The sequence below is a fragment of the Biomphalaria glabrata genome, chromosome 6, assembly GCF_947242115.1.
Source record: "Biomphalaria glabrata chromosome 6, xgBioGlab47.1, whole genome shotgun sequence".
Taxonomy (NCBI): Eukaryota; Metazoa; Mollusca; class Gastropoda; family Planorbidae; genus Biomphalaria; species Biomphalaria glabrata.
In genome coordinates this window covers 26,924,666-26,941,953 of record NC_074716.1, presented here as the reverse complement: position 1 = coordinate 26,941,953, position 17,288 = coordinate 26,924,666, and the positions used below count along the sequence as shown (strand labels likewise).

General features: G+C 35.7%; 1 long non-coding RNA gene across 2 annotated transcripts in view; it reads left to right on the top strand.

Annotated features, from left to right (window-relative positions):
- LOC106070606 (uncharacterized) overlaps positions 1 to 16,951 on the top strand; it is a 63,514-nt gene extending 46,563 nt beyond the window's left edge. Inside the window, exons 3-4 of one of the 2 annotated variants that reach the window (XR_008778724.1) lie at positions 1,453 to 1,504; positions 16,596 to 16,951. This is a non-coding gene — a long non-coding RNA (uncharacterized LOC106070606). The remainder of the gene's footprint in view (positions 1 to 1,452; positions 1,505 to 16,595) is intronic. The other variant, XR_001218271.2, reaches the window with a different exon arrangement.
- The last annotated feature ends 337 nt before the right edge of the window (positions 16,952 to 17,288 follow it).

Sequence of the window (17,288 nt, the reverse complement as noted above, 5' to 3'; positions counted from 1 at the left end):
ACATTTGGCGACAGAGAAGGAGAAGTGAAGAAAAAGATTAATAGACTTGAAGTAACTAGATAGCTTTGGTTTGAATCCTTGTGAATTATTTTCTAGTTTTATATATTTCTGCAGTGCCATTGACAGTTTTAGATAGTTGTTAGTAAAAGCCAAGTATATATAGAGTTTCTTAAAGAAGTTTTCTAACTTTACTCAAGTTTGTGTGACAAATGAATACACATACCTAAGAGTTCAGGTTGGATGAACCATCTGGAGCTCCATATCAGCAGAGGGTCTACTTACACTGCAATAGTATTGGTCTTTTAAAATCATACTTCAGTATCTTTAGGTCCATATCAGCAGAGGGTCTAGTTACACTGCAATAGTATTGGTCTTTTAAAATCATACTTCAGTATCTTTAGGTTTACTAACAATCTGCCCAGACATGGATATTCTGTACTATTTGTTTCCTTGCTTCCATTGTGTAGACTTAACCATCGAGTCAGCCTCAATTCTTCATTCTAGTTCTTTTTACTCATTTGCTCTTCCATTTCTAGAATCTTTCCAGATCCATTGGAACACCAACAGCATCTCTCTCTCTCTCTCTCTCTCTCTCTCTCTCTCTGATGTTGTCACTGACGTAGACAGTCCCACAGATCGATTTTACTTCGTCCGCCCCTCCCTCTCCTCACCCGTACCCGTGCCTGCAGAACGTGACGGGAATACGTGGCGTGGCTCCCTCTATTCCACACCGGCACCCAGCCCACTGGCCGGACACTGCAGCCTCCAATTAGAAAGCATCAGGGACTCGTGCTAAATTGAAAAGTCAAGTCTGTTGGGCTGGGTGGAAACGACAAATCATTTTTTATCGTGGATTGGTCTCATTTCTGGGCTCTCCTTCACCAACTTCCCATCTTTGGCTGGAGTCACCGTTGTCCTGGTCTTAATCTTATTGACTCTATATGGAATAGACTAACTGAAAACAACAGCAGCTCAATAGAATAGAAACACACATTCACATTGTCCGTTAAATCAAGTGACAGTTGAATCTACACAGATTCTAAGGAACATAAGTGTGCATAGAGATTTAGAATTGTAATAATGAGAGAAGATAAACAAGAGCATGCATTATATAAATGTAGTGATTATTTAGAGGCTTTAAAAAATACCATTCTTAACTACTCTGTCTGTCTGTCTGTCTGTGTCTGTCTATCTATCTATCTATCTATCTATCTATCTATCTATCTATCTATCTATCTATCTATCTATCTATCTATCTATCTATCTCTCTATCTCTCTATCTATCTATCTTTCTTTCTTTCTTTCTTTCTTTTTTTTTTCTATCTGTCAATATATCGATTTCGAAATAGAATTTTGTTTTAAAACTAATGCTAGCAAAATAAATGTATAATTAATTTATAATAATTTCACAACTCTGCGAATATTTAAAATAAAATACTTTTGCTTTTTCAGATACTGAAACAGCTGAGATATATTTTACGAATTATGCAATAGATACGGTCAGGTAATCTAAATTTATCAATCACAAATTCGTTGTATAAGTTTTAGTATGAACTCTTGTGCATACTTTCAAATATTGGGAGTCATTGACAACTAAAAACAGCCTGAAACTACGTTTCTAGCCGTTTGATCTGTATTAATCAAGTGTTAATTGATGTTTAATAGGTCCAAGATATCGTTTTAGTAGGTTTGTTTCTCTCATTATTATCTCATGGATATAAAATTAAAGGCACTCTTTGACATCAGGTGCTCAAGACAACATATTGAACATCTGTTATAGGGAAACAAATGTATCCTCTATTTTAAAATTAATCTATTAATCTGATTGAGCTTGACCTATGTAAGTACTTCTATAGTAGCGCATAATGACTTTTAAAAGTCAATTCTCAATTATCACTTAAAAGTCACTATGCCATAAAACGACGGCTTACCAGAACATCACCTTTGATGCCCGTAGTATCAGTATGAGGGATGGGTCAGGCTCAAATGTTGTTACTGAGAACCATCCATCCGTGAAACCTAATAGTTCTATCAAGACATCCACTGATGGCGCAGGGTGTCTCAAAGATAAAAGAGTAAATGGTAGCAACTGTCGCCCTGGACATAGACGTGACATCTGACCCATGCCACAGCTGGTCGTGTTATCAGTGCGGCCTTTCCCTTCTGTAGTCTTGCAATCTTGTGCACCCATCAGTAAGATTTGAACCATCTCTTTATCTATTCTTGTCCTATGAGGGGGGAGGTTATCACGTGTCCAACATGATACAACTGTTAATTTGAAGATCTCTAACACACATGAAGAAATCTAGCACATGTGTAGCACACATTTAGCACTCTAGCACACACATATTACTCTAGAACAAGCGTTGCATTCTGGCACCCATTTAGCACTCTAGCACTTAACGTAGCACTCTAGCACTCATGTAGCAACCTAACACACTTGCAGTCGAGTACACGCATAGCGCTCTAGTGTGCGCTAGCACGCATTCATCATTCTAGCACACATGCAGCACTTTATTACGTCTGTATAACTCTAACAACATGTAGCACTCTAGCACACATGCAGCACTTTATTACGTCTGTATAACTCTAACAACATGTAGCACTCTAGCACACATGTAGCACTTTATTACGTCTGTATAACTCTAACAACATGTAGCACTCTAGCACACATGTAGCACTTTATTACGTCTGTATAACTCTAACAACATGTAGCACTTTAACACACATGTAACACTTACGCACACATTTTGCACTTTAGCACTCGTGCAGCACACAAGCAACACTCTTAATTGCACAGACCAAATTAAGTTGAAAAACAGTGAGGATTTTTTTTTAAAACTTTTTGTTGCATTGTAAATAATGTACGAAGTACGCATGCACCTGATTTTCTTCACTCTATGGTCTACAGCAGTGATTCCCAAAGTGGTCTATATAGACCCCCAGGGGTCTACGAAGAGTTCCAAGGGGTCTACGAAAGTGAGAAAATAAATTGGGGGTCTATGAGAAGTCCATGGGGGTCTACGAAAATGGATTTCATTTAAGCAGGACGTGACTTTAATTTTCACATCTCATCAATGTAAATATTTCATACACTAATATATGATTAATTCCTTAGTTAACCGTTCAATATTTATCCTGCTATTCAAACGAAAAATTGTTATATTTAATTTCAATACTTATAATAGCTTAATTTTTTCTACATGTAACAAAAAATAAATGTAGATTATACAGCATTAGTTATTTAAAATTGGGATTCATTTCTTCCTTGTCAAAGAAGCGGTCGCCAAGTGCCTTTTTATGACGATATGAAACTAATTAGGTGGAAGATCAATTGCGACAATACCATTCTGATAAAAAAGATATAGATTTAATAATAATAATAATAATAATCTTTATTGTCCGTATGGAAATTTGTCTTACAATTTGTGCATTACACCAAACAAAAAACATTATAACTATAAGAAAACAAAATGTACATTCACACCAGACTCACTCATAATTTACATGTGACAAAGTTTATACCAGATTGTTTGAAAAACTTTAGAACTCTCAAAGATAAAGTTTAGTATAGACCCACAAAATCTCTCTTCAAAGTCATATAGGCCTAGATAAGATGATGGTTTGTGCGCGTCTTAAAAAATCTCTTTACTTATAACCAAATACGAAAAAAGGCTACAGATAAAACATTGATTTTACCAGCTATCAAAGTAGTTTTAAAAACTGTTTTACACAAATGTACATCTGATATTATTTTAAACACATTTCTTTAAGCAACAATACAGTAAATACATCGGTGGTATGAGTTATAACAAAGCTTCTTATTAAATTCTTTGCAAACAACATATACAGTTTGGGATCAGTGGCGTCGCAGGCTCTGACTGGGTGTAGCGCTGTGTGCTGCATACTGACTAAGGGTCGTCTGCTCCTTATTTCACCCAGGAAACAGTTCCCATGTTTGGGTATATCTGCTCCTTATTTCACCCAGGAAACAGTTCCCATGTTTGGGTATATCTGCAGAGATTTGAATTCAGTTTTCCCCCTGATAGATGGGTTGCAAGCCTAGGCTAATGAGTCTCTTCTGCCCAAAGCTTACTGATTTAGACGCCAGTTACTTCGCCCCTTCTCCTGTTTGAGAAAAAAGTTTTGCGGACCCAATGTTTGAGCCAGACGTAAAAGATGAAGAAATACAGATACAGTGATACCTAAGGCCAATTAATTAATTAATATTTATTGTATGAAGAACTACTTCATAGAACAACAAATTCCTATATCAAACATAATATCCCTAGCAACGGATGATGAACCTGCAAAAAAAAAAAACAAAAAAAAACCCACACTTTTGCAGTGTCTTTGGTAGTTTCAGTAATACATATCATTTGTTATTTAAATTGGTTATAAATTTGAATTTTATGAATAAAAAAGATAGAGCTCTCTAAATTACAAAGTAGCTTTAAATTACTTATTTACTCTTCGACTCACTACACTTAGAAATTACTTTTAAAATATTGAGTTTGTGAATTAGCAAAAATGCAGTACCGGTATAAATTAAGCAGGGGGTCTACCAAAAACCAGAAAACATGGCAAGGGGTCTACAAGACAAAAAAGTTTGGGAACCACTGGTCTACAGTGTCAAGCAGCTCACACCAAACTACAAAGGGACATCATCATGAATGACTTCTCTATTCAATATAGCCTAACATACACGTATTAATCTAGTTATTTCCTCTTAGTGACTATTTAAAATGTGTAAAGTAAAGCTTTGCGAAGCGGACTTTAAAACAAAAGTAAGGGTCATTACCCTAATGCACCTGTGAAGATGAATGCAGATAGACAAATATAAGAATGTGGAAAATAAGAATAACACATTTAACCCTTAAAGTGCTGAGCTTTTTTACAATGACTATAAAAACAAGATTACAAAGAGAGTTTGTGTTACACAAACTCAGAGGCGGCCCCCGTCAAAGTCGGATCCCTGTCGGATCTACATATTCGCAAATAATATTCAAGAGGTGATTTAATTTTGATGGTCAAAAGTAATAATGTTTCAAAGATACATTAGCCGTAAATTTAAATTTAAATTAAATAAAAAAAAGTAGATTAGTTTTAGTATATTAAAACATTGCAATATTGATCAAAACGTTTGGAAATGAAAATCTACACTTTTTTTTTACATTTTAAGTTTAGAAATTGAAATTCTACATCTTAATCTAGTCTATTTTAGTCTTAACTAGATCTAGAAATTGTAGATCAAGTCACATAACGAGGCTTAATAAACATTACTATACCGAGTTCTTTTTTCATTTCATTTAAAGAATTCATTCCATATGACGTCAAAGGAAAAAAAAACACTACGTCACACGGCCTAGCTAGACTAAAAATCGTCTTCATCAGTACGAGCCATTTATCGGGTGTTTATAGACATTGGTGCACCGAGTGCGTTCTTTTAGCATTTCTTTTAAAGAATTCATTCCATATGACGTCAAAGGAAAAAAAAACACTACGTCACACGGCCTAGCTAGACTAAAAATCACCTTCATCAATAAGAGCCATTTATCGAGTGTTCATAAACTTTGGTGCACCGAATACGTTCTTTTAGCATTTCATTTAAAGAATTCATTCCATGTGACGTCAAAGGAAAAAAAAACACTACGTCACACGGCTTAGTTAGACTAAAATATGTTTTCATCAATACGAGCAATTTTCGAGGGTTAATAGACATTGGTGCACCGAGTGCGTTCTTTTAGCATTACATTTAAAGAGTCATTCATATGACGTCAAAGAAAAAAAATTCCATTACCTCACAATAGGCTAGTACCGGTACCATAAAAAAATGTCTTTATTTACACGAGATATTTAACGAGGGTTCATAGACATTGGTGCACTGAGTTCTAATAGAATTTATTTAAAGAGGATCAAAGCCGCATTGTTTTTGCGTTTTGTCTGTCAGTCGGTCTGTCCGTCATCTTGATATAAAAAAAAAAACTGAAAGTTATTAAAAATTGATTAACCTTTATTTTACGTTTCAAAACATCGCAATAATTTTTAGGTATGAACACAATTGAAAGGTTTATATAATAGATTGATCCGGATGTTTGTATAAATAGTAAAAGAAAAAGAGAATTTCAGATAAATGTAATACAGTTAATTAAATTTTTTGGATGGTCTCGTATAAAAATTAGATGTACTACAGCCATGTGGAGAGATTTTCATACCTTACTTTGGTGTTTGGATTCTGTTTTCCTTAAAAATCGGAACATAATATTAACGATAATTAGATTTTTTAATGTTTTAGGTAGAAAGTTAAATGTACTGTAAGAGAGTAGTGAGTTAAAATATTTTTCATAAAAATCCGTAAAAACATTATTTCGTAAATGAGAAGATTATTTGTTTATTAATTAGAAGAGGGAGTTCAAACAATTATTTGGCGTTAGTAGATTTTTAAAAAAATTCGGAACTTTCTGGCGACGATTTGTAAGAAACTAAATCCGGAACATTCTTTATCGATTACAAAACTTCTATGTTATGTTTCAGCAAGAAAATTCGGAACTTTCTGGCGACGATTTGTAAGAAACTAAATCCGGAACATTCTTTATCGATTACAAAACTTCTATGTTATGTTTCAGCAAGAAAATTAAATGTCTAAAAAGTAATGTTCAGTAATCAATTCTAGTAAATTACTTTTTTTTAAAGCCCTGAACAACCTATTGTCGATATTTTTAAAATTTGTTTAAAGATGAAAATACGGAACAATTTGATATTGATAACCAAATTATAGTGACACATTGTCAAATAATATAAGTGTAATATTAGTAAATTATGCGATTTCAAACAACGATTAGGCATAATTCATGTTTTATAAAACAATATCCGGAACATTTTTACACTTAATGAAATATAAGTCAGTATAGAGATTTTGATTTAGCATTAATATGCTATTTACATAAAAAACGGAACAACATAATATTGATAATGTGTTTTTGCAACGTTTAAGCATGGAAATTGAATGTAATATAAATTAGAAGAGCAAACAAACATTTGTTGGGGTTGATTAGTTTTGCAAAAAAAATCCGGAACAATCAATTTTTAGATAATTAAAACTATTGAGATGTTACGGGAGGAAAATTAAAGGGTAAATCAGATTTTCAATTGCTTTTAGAGTTCTAGTTTTTTAAATCTAATCATGACGGACAGACCGACCAACAGACAAAACGCACAAAAATAATCTTCTTTTATTTGGATGGGGGCACTAAACAAAAAATAAATAAAATCTGATTTTTTAAAAAAGTTTAAGGAATTGGTTTAGCACCTGATCATGTTGCGACGTTACGCTACTGCACGAAAATCGCTGCATAAAAAGTCCATTTTAAAAAAATGTGCGTGATATTTACATACAAAGTGCATTATTAGCCTTTATAAACAAACAGAAATGTTTTCTTTTTAATTTTAGCAGCTAGTTGACCAGAAAAAACATCTTTAACTATTATTTATATTTGTTGTAAACATTTCCTGTACATTTTTAAAATATATTTGACTTAGTGATACTGAAAATACACAAAAATTGTCCATCTTTGTTAGCATATTGTAACATTGCCTCCCTTACATTTACGTAATTGTTTTAGAATTGGTGTATTTTTATGAAAAAATCGCTTGCATAATTAATTTTATAAATTAAACGGTTTGCTTTTAGAAAACCAAAAGTAGCCGTTGCACCTAAACTTTTCAAGCCGCATTTAATGACGAAATAATATTTTTCATATCTCTTCTAGTGTTCGAGATCTGAGTGTGACAGACGGACAGACGGACAGACGGACATTTTGCACAAACCTAATAGCGGCTTTTTCCCCTTACGGGGGCCGCTAAAAAAAACATGGGTTTACAATGCTATTGTTTAGAGGCTAAAGTACCACACGCGTCTAAAGGGTTAAGAATGACTACTAAAAAGAATAAAAATTTACAAGAAAAACTCACGAAAAGAATAACCATTTAGGAGAATAACAAATACAAAATTAACAAATATATTAATAACAAATACAAGAATAATAAATGGAAAAACGACCAATGACAATTATGAACATTTAGGCCTATATTTACGACATGACTTCACTCCACTGGCGGATCCAGGGGGGGGGGGGCGGTAGGGGCGATCACACAATTTGTATGCGAATTTATTACTTATGTTAATAATATATACTAATTATTTATATTTCAACCTATTTTTAGATTAATTCTCCCCCCCCCCTTCTAGTATTTTGGACGATTTGGTAGGGTCGGGAGGGGGCGATGGCATCAATCCGCCCCCCCACCATAAACTTTCGAGTGGGGGGGGCGGTCCTATTTATTTGTAGAAATCACAGCTTGCTAACAGAATCAATTAAATATCTATATGATTAAAACTTGTTATAGGCATTTTAACCGGTCTTTGTATAATTTCGTTCACCTGTTGGCCGATTGGAAGGGGAAGATCGAATACCTCCAGCGCCCTTCCCATCTAAACCCTTTGAGTGGGGGGGGGGGCGGTCCTACTTTTATGGAGAAATCATAGTATGTGAACAAAATTAGTCGAATATCTATATAATATAAACAGGTGGAAGTGCGATACACGCCATCCCCTTCCCCCCCCCCCCCCATCGGACAAATCAATACTTTTTCTTTTTGTATTATAGTAAGAAATTACAAAATTTAAAAAAATCTGTCACTAATATAATTTATATATGCTATAAAGTAAATTCTTATATCGAGTCGCCCAACCCCTATTCTTTAATGCAAAATGCAATCAATAGCAGAAATTATAAAAAGGAGCGAAAATTAATCGTTTTCATTTTACCGCCCTTCCCCTTTCCAGACAGAGTTTGTGTAATTTGACAAGAATTTATCAAAACTATTTTAAGAAAGACTTTGCTTTAAAAAAATTATAATTCAAACGAAATTTTTCAATATAACAGTCACGGTTGAGATGAGTTCAAAAGCCAGATAATCTTTTATTAGTCGACTTTTTCCAACCTTTACTCTATCTCATATTTTTATAGTTAAATAAATTTAGGACCATAACTCACAATTTATGCTAGAATTTTATTGAATATTATTAATCGAATTTTTTTTTTTCGGCGGCGATCCTCAAAACCTTAATCTAAATATGTGGGGTATCTAATCTTTTCAAAGAACAAATCAGTTGTATTTGCAATGTATTAAGGGACTATAAATTCATATTAGAATATTTTTCTCATTATTCAAAAGGCATTTTATAATAGAATGAATAATGAGCTGTAGGTCAGGAGAATGCGTTACTGCAGTGAAGAATGCCAGAAAACGCTTTTAGCGTCGAGGCTTCGCCCCGAACCTCACTAATGAATAATAAGCTGTAGATGTCAGGAGAATGCGTTTCTGCTGTGAGAAATGCAAGAAAACGCTTTTGGCGTCGGGGCTTCGCCCCGAACACCACTAATAAATAATGAGCTGTAGATGTCAGGAGAATGCGTTTCAGCCGTGAAAAATGCAAGAAAACGTTTTTTGCGTCGGGGCTTCGCCCCGAACCCCACTGATAAATAATGAGCTGTAGATGTCAGAAGAATGCGTTTCTGCAGTGAGAAATGCAAGAAAACGCTATTGGCGTAGGGGCTTCGCCCCGAACCCCACTAATAAATAATGAGCTGTAGATGTCAGAAGAATGCGTTTCTGCAGTGAGAAATGCAAGAAAACGCTTTTAGGCGTCGAGGCTTCGCCCCGAACCCACTGATAAATAATGAGCTGTAGATGTCAGAAGAATGCGTTTCAGCCGTGAAAACTGCAAGAAAACGTTTTTGGCGTCGTGGCTTCGCCCCGAACCCCACTGATAAATAATGAGCTGTAGATGTCAGAAGAATGCGTTTCTGCAGTGAGAAATGCAAGAAAACGCTTTTAGGCGTCGAGGCTTCGCCCCGAACCCACTGATAAATAATGAGCTGTAGATGTCAGAAGAATGCGTTTCAGCCGTGAAAACTGCAAGAAAACGTTTTTGGCGTCGTGGCTTCGCCCCGAACCCCACTGATAAATAATGAGCTGTAGATGTCAGAAGAATGCGTTTCTGCAGTGAGAAATGCAAGAAAATGCTATTGGCGTAGGGGCTTCGCCCCGAACCCCACTGATAAATAATGAGCTGTAGATGTCAGAAGAATGCGTTTCTGCAGTGAGAAATGCAAGAAAACGCTATTGGCGTAGGGGCTTCGCCCCGAACACCACTAATAAATAATGAGCTGTAGATGTCAGAAGAATGCGTTTCAGCCGTGAATACTGCAAGAAAACGTTTTTTGCGTCGGGGCTTCGCCCCGAACCCCACTGATAAATAATGAGCTGTAGATGTCAGAAGAATGCGTTTCTGCAGAGAAAAATGCAAGAAAACGCTTTTGGGCGTCGGGGCTTCGCCCCGAACCCCACTGAAGAAGCTTACAGCGCTCTCCCAGACCCCCAAGCTTGCAAGAGAAAGACTGGTTTTTTTTCTGTTTTTTTCGCCGAAGATTGAGAAACAGTCTTATTTTACTCTCATATGTCGAATATATATATATATATATATTTTATATATATATATATATATATATATATATATATATATATATATATATATATATGCTGTACGCACGTTTATGCATAGGGTTAGGGTTTACTGGGCGTTAGGGTTAGGGTTTGGAAAAAAATCGCCCCCCCCCCCCACTCCAAAGTTCTGGATCCGCCAGTGCTTCACTCATTGCTAACATAAAAACCAGAGAAATCCTAACAGCTAGCATGGAAAGATTTAACATAAAAACTCAAGAAAACTAGACCTCTATCATGGAATAACTTAACATAAGAACTCGAGAAATCTAGACCTCTATCATGGAATAACTTAACATAAAAACTCAAGAAAACTAGACCTCTATCATGGAATAACTTAACATAAAAACTCGAGAAATCTAGACCTCTATTATGGAATAACGACATAAAACTGGAGAAATCTAGACCTCTATCATGGAATAAGGTAACATAAAAACTCTAGAAATCTAAATTTCTATGATGGTATAACTTAACATAAAAACTCGAGAAATCTAGACCTCTATCATGGAATGACTAAACAGGTGTGCACAAAACAGTCTCTTCCATGTCTAACACCATTTCATTATGTCAGTATTGTCTCCCCTTGACTTACCTGCCCCTGCCATAAGTTCTTTTTGTCATCCAACCCTACACTGGTCCCAGCTCAGTGGAGACAGACACGGACATGGCGCCCCCCTCCCCTTATCTCTTCAATCAAAACCTTCACCGTTCATCTCACATCTCATCTGTCTTAACCGTCTTTTGATGTCTCGCCTAGACAGCCCCAACATCCAAAGCAGGGGCGTATCTGCTGTTGTTGTATCAGTGAAGAATGCTGACATAGACACAAGTAGGCTATGATTCGTGTAATGTTGACAATGTGTAATGTTGACAATGTGTAATGTTGACAATGTGTAATGTTGACAATGTGCAATGTTGACAATGTGTAATGTTGACAATGTGTAATGTTGACAATGTGTAATATGTTGACAATGTGTAATGTTGACAATGTGTAATGTCGACAATGTGTAATGTTGACTATGTGTAATGTCGACAATGTGTAATGTTGACAATGTGTAATGTCGACAATGTGTAATGTTGACAATGTGTAATGTTGACAATGTGTAATGTTGACAATGTGCAATGTTGACAATGTGTAATGTTGACAATGTGTAATGTTGACAATGTGTAATGTTGACAATGTGTAATCTTGACAATGTGTAATCTTGACAATGTGTAATCTTGACAATGTGTAATGTTGACAATGTGTAATCTTGACGATGTGTAATGTTGACAATGTGTAATGTTGACAATGTGTAATGTTGACAATGTGTAGATTTTCATAGAAATTTTATGAACGTTTCCTTAATGTTCATTTTACTTCCTGCTGGTTTGACATATGATTGGGCAGCCAAGACGATGGTCTTGGGTTCAGGTGTGGTCAAATATAATTTGTCCATCGTCGTTCGATGATGACCAATTTTGTCATCTAGGGGGCTGAGGCCTTTGCACTGGGGTTTTTGCTTCCTTGCCTGGCTGGGCAACGACCAACCGCTTTTACTTTCCCCAGCTTAAGTCAGGTATCCATTACAGTTGGGTGGACTCAGGGGCGCCCTGTAAATACCATACATAAACTCCTAATCGCAGTCTTCACCGAGATTCGAACCCAGTACCCAAGGTTCGAAAGTCAAGCCCTTAACCACTCAGCCACCGTGTTCCCTGTCCGGGCTGGAGCATAGTCATATTGGTACAACTTATACACTTGTCATTGGTCAATTCGTGACTATGAAAAACTTGACTAGAACTAGTGCAATCATATACATTTATTAATGTTTTTTTTATCTTTTAAAAATTTAATACAAAATTCATTTTAAAAAATGGATGCAATCTCACTGATTTGTTGTTTTTTTTAATTTTTAAGTATTATTACATTTTAATTGTTTCTTTTCTTCTTTTTTTTCTTTCGGCCAGTCTTTAGGGGGAGGGGGGAATCCTTTTTATTTCTTTATTTAAGAATTATTTCCTGTTTCGGACAAGGGTGATGGGAGGCAGTGTCTCCATATCTGGATCAAACAAGCTCGTCTTCAATCTACTTTCTGAACTTAAACGAGACGCTGTTGAGTTGTAGTCATCATTCCCACCTGTCTGACGATATGTACACGGTCAGAATACAACAAACAACAAACAATAATTGTTTGTGACGTCTGCAGTGTGTAAAAAATATTTTATTGCAATGCATGGTAGCGGTGACATCTTTTCGGAAACGATTTATAAAATCACAGAGGCATGAATCCATGTAAAGGTGAAAGTATTTTTTTGTGTGTGTTACTCCGCAACTGTATGAAGTACTTTGACGTCATACATTCTTGCCCCTAGTACACTCAACCTGTACAGAACAGGTAGTCAGCTGCTATTGGCGGAAGATTTTATCACCAACATCTTTCATCTAGAAACAAGCATTTCGTTGGTGCAGTATTTACTGCCGTTGACTTGGGCATACTAACCTCATTTAACACATTTAACACTAACCTCATTTAACACATTCTCAAGTTGAACTCTAGACACGAATTACAAATTTGAAGCTTAGTGCAAAAAAAAATATTAACAAAAAAAAAATAATGAGTTGGATTAAAAATATGTAAAAACATTAGGTAATATTTATTCTATTCAACAGTAGGATAGGAAGAGAATGTATGCAGATAGGTGACAAATATTTTAAAAAATGTGTGTCCACCCAACTCTAATGGGTCCATGGCATTAGTAGCTGAAAGTAAAGTCGATGAACTGGCCACACGACACCATCGTTAAACCGTCGGTCAGAGAAATAGAAAAAAAAGTTGTCGTCATTTGTCTTCGGGGCACTCGAACCAATCAGCTGAGCAGTTCCTACATTTCTACTTATTCATAAGAACATCAAGTACGGCATGGAAAAAATATTGGAATTTTTTACCTAGCTTCTATCAACTCACTCCGTCTGTCTGTCTGTCTGTCTGGTACAAATATTGTTCACGCTATTTCTGTCACGCCCAATTTTCGGATCAAATTGAAACTTTGCCAATGATAACACATGAATCAATTGAAAACTTGACCAATTATTATATCCATTAATCGTAATTAATAAATTTCGTTTTATATAGAGACTGTACCAGTTAAGGGGAGATAGGCTTTGTGTATAGAATTAGGTTGTTTGCTAAAAGTTTGAAACGGATAAAGATAACCATAAAACCTACTAGAGTCTAAGTACTTGTATAGCTAAGTGGATAGAGAATTCAGACTCTACAATTTTTTTATTTTAAATTGTTTTTGAAAAGGTCGCACGGAAACTTTCTCCCCCCCCCCTCCCCCACCAAATCTTGACCACATAAAAGTGAGTGGACCAAGATAATTGCGCTAAAAAAAAAAGTAATAAAAACCTTTCCAATCGTACACAATTTTTTATTGTTGGTTTAGTTCTATAAAAAAAAAATTGTTTTACATGATAAATTCAAAGTAATTGATACAATTTCACTTAATGTAAGCTTTGTTTTTTTTTTTTTTAATATTGTACCTGTTAATAAATTATGCAGATATGTATTATCTTATAAATAAACTAGAATATCAGAAGTATATAAGTGTGTATGTATGTATATATGCAATGTGCTAACACCGGTGTGAGAATATCTGTATGCATGTCCTTTATAGAAATCTAAACCAAATTGTCAATCTTAATGAATCTTGGGATGAATGTTCCTTAGATAATAACTCTGATCTTGTACTATGCCATACAATTAGAAAGTCTATTAGATTTAGCTCAATGAGGCATCATGATAGATATTTAACTATTAGATGCCTTTGATTATTTCACAAAACAAAAACAGAATTTACAAAATAAAACCCGGGTAAAAACACAAATAATAATGAAAAAAAAAAGACTTTACATTTTTGCAATGGTGTGAAAAAGGCGGGTCTGATTTCAGTTCAACTTGACTGTTTATTTTATTATTTACATACGTTACTGTTCTAGTTAGTACCTAAGGAAAATTTATGCCAAGTTTTATCAAGATTGGTCATACGGTTTTTATTTCTATTTGGGACATAAATACATACTGCCTTATTTTTCGCTTCATATTATAGATGAATGTTACAAATAATATAAAAATCAGCTTCCTTCCTTTTGATTTTAGTGTAATGCGCAATATATTACCATTCATAGTTGATAGGTTACTGCTTAAGCCTCTTTAGTATTTTTCTTTGAAATATTATCTTTGTTTAAAAGAAGAAAGCATCTTTTTTTTTTTTTTTTCATTTCTAAAAACAAAAAAAAGTGGAGGGGGTTCTTACAGAAGTCAAAAGATAGCCGTTGCACCTATTTTTAGCATTCTACAAAATTTTGTAAATTGTGATTTTCAGGAGCTCTTTTGGTTTATGAGATCTAAGCATGAAAGACGGACAGTGGGACAGATAGACCACACAGAAGAAATGGCGCTTTTCCTCTTTCATAGGAGCTAAAAAATGAATTTAAAAAAAAAATAAACTTGACCTTTAAGCTATATCAAATATTTTCGAGACGTTTCTCTTTACATATATACAATTATCTGTTTGTTTGTTGTTGTTTTTTTTTTTTTGTTTTTTTTTTTTGTAAATTAATTTTTACTGATTTAAGACTATCAGGGGCGAGCATTCAATGACACAACCGACACGTGTATGTCTAAATCCAGACAGAGTTATGTCGGGGGAACAGCCATCATTAATATCACCGTGAAGACACGCCAGAGTGTAATGTATAGTCCAGTAGTCTGTAGTCGGGGATTAAGCTCAGCTCTCCATGGTAATCCCAAGCGATGTGCCAGACCAACATTAAATTTTATATTTTTTTCTTATATATTTTAGTGTGGAAGTCTCCATGTTCATACCGTACTGACTATACACGCTTTTAAACCTAGAAAGATAAAGGCGTTCGCATTCCCAAATGTCCATCTGTGATGGGCGAATGTCAATCTGTGATGGGCAAAGAAATTGTCACATCTTGTTACTACCATTTTTATTTCGCACCCTGTTTGCTATTGCGTCTTTAGGCGCTGAACAAACACAACTCTCGAGTCCAATGGAAAAACTCCAAGTTCCTATCTGGAATTAGAACTTGAGCACTGTCTCCAGTAAGCTTTTTGCCATTCATCTATAAAACTCAACTTGAGCCATGCTGCCAACGTATTTTTATTTTGATAAGATATGAAAGATTATTTTTCAAAGTCAACAATCTATGGATCAGTAGAGTGCGCCTGTCAAGTGACAACAGTTAGCTTACCCAAACCCCGCCCCCCCCTCTATCTATCACAACAACAACAACCCATATTACAATGACCACATTCAGGCACATTGTCTGTGCGGTCTCTGGCTGGATTTCTAGAAGTACACAACAGTTTTAAACTTAGACATTATGGATGATTGCTCAAATGTAGAATTCTAGAATGAAATATTAAATTGGAATTGGAAATGTATATTTGGCCTCCTTCAGTCACGAAATGACTATAGATCATCTTATAGAAATGAGATGAATGCCTGGGCATTAGCTTTCCTCCGAACGATGTCACCCACCCCTATCTTTTGGTTACAGACTTGGATCAGCGGCGTAACAGGGTGTAGCACTGGGTGATGCAAGTGGCTTAAGGGTCACCGCCTCCTCATCTTTTCTCAGACTCCCAAAGTCTTTCCCGTATTTGGCAAGGCAGCAGAGGTTTGGATTCAGTTTTCTTTCTACTAGGTGGGTAGCCAGCTAATGATTACGAGCCCCTCCTATCCAAAGCTTACTGGTCTAGGCCCCAGTTGCTCGCTTTTGTTAGCGAAATCAGTGGACCGAACCCAATTTCTGAGCCTAGCGCGAGGGCCAGGTTATGGACTAGTTACCAGATGCTACTGAGACGCATGCCATTGGATGTATTTAAAGGTACTGGAGTGCTTATACCAGTTACCGCCTCCGGCAATCAAAACCTTCGGGATTATGTATTATTATTTGATTCTGTACTTATATATGACTATCTTGCTATAACTTTATTTTTTTTAATGCTGTGCAGGTTAAAGACGTCGCAGAGAATGAAAGACAACAATTCTTTGATTGAGCCTATATTTCACACAAGACAACCCTCTTTGATTGAGCCCCTGTTTCACACAAGACAACCCTCTTTGATTGAGCCTCTGTTCCAATAAGACAACTTCCTGGTGATGCCTTCGTTTTACACAATACTCATTCCGGATGAAGCCTCAGTTTCACACAAGAACACTTCCTGATGAAGTGTCTATTTCACACAACTTCCGAGTGAAGCCTCAGTTTCACACAAGACAACACTTCCTGATGAAGTGTCTATTTCACACAACTTCCGAGTGAAGCCTCTGTTTCACACAAGACAACACTTCCTGATGAAGTGTCTATTTCACACAACTTCCGAGTGAAGCCTCTGTTTCACACAAGACAACACTTCCTGATGAAGTGTCTATTTCACACAACTTCCGAGTGAAGCCTCTGTTTCACACAAGGCAGCTTTCTGGTGAAGCCTCGTTTCACACAAGACAACTTCCTGATGAGGCATCTGTTTCACACAAGACAACACTTAGTGATGAAGCGTCTCATACCGGATAGCTCTTCCAGAATACTGGTCTTCAATGTCTCTCTCCTTCCACTTTTCGAGTGACCACTACATACAGACACTGCTCAATGAATCGTTTAGGAAATGAACTATTGAATAGTATCTTATCTTATCTTATATAAT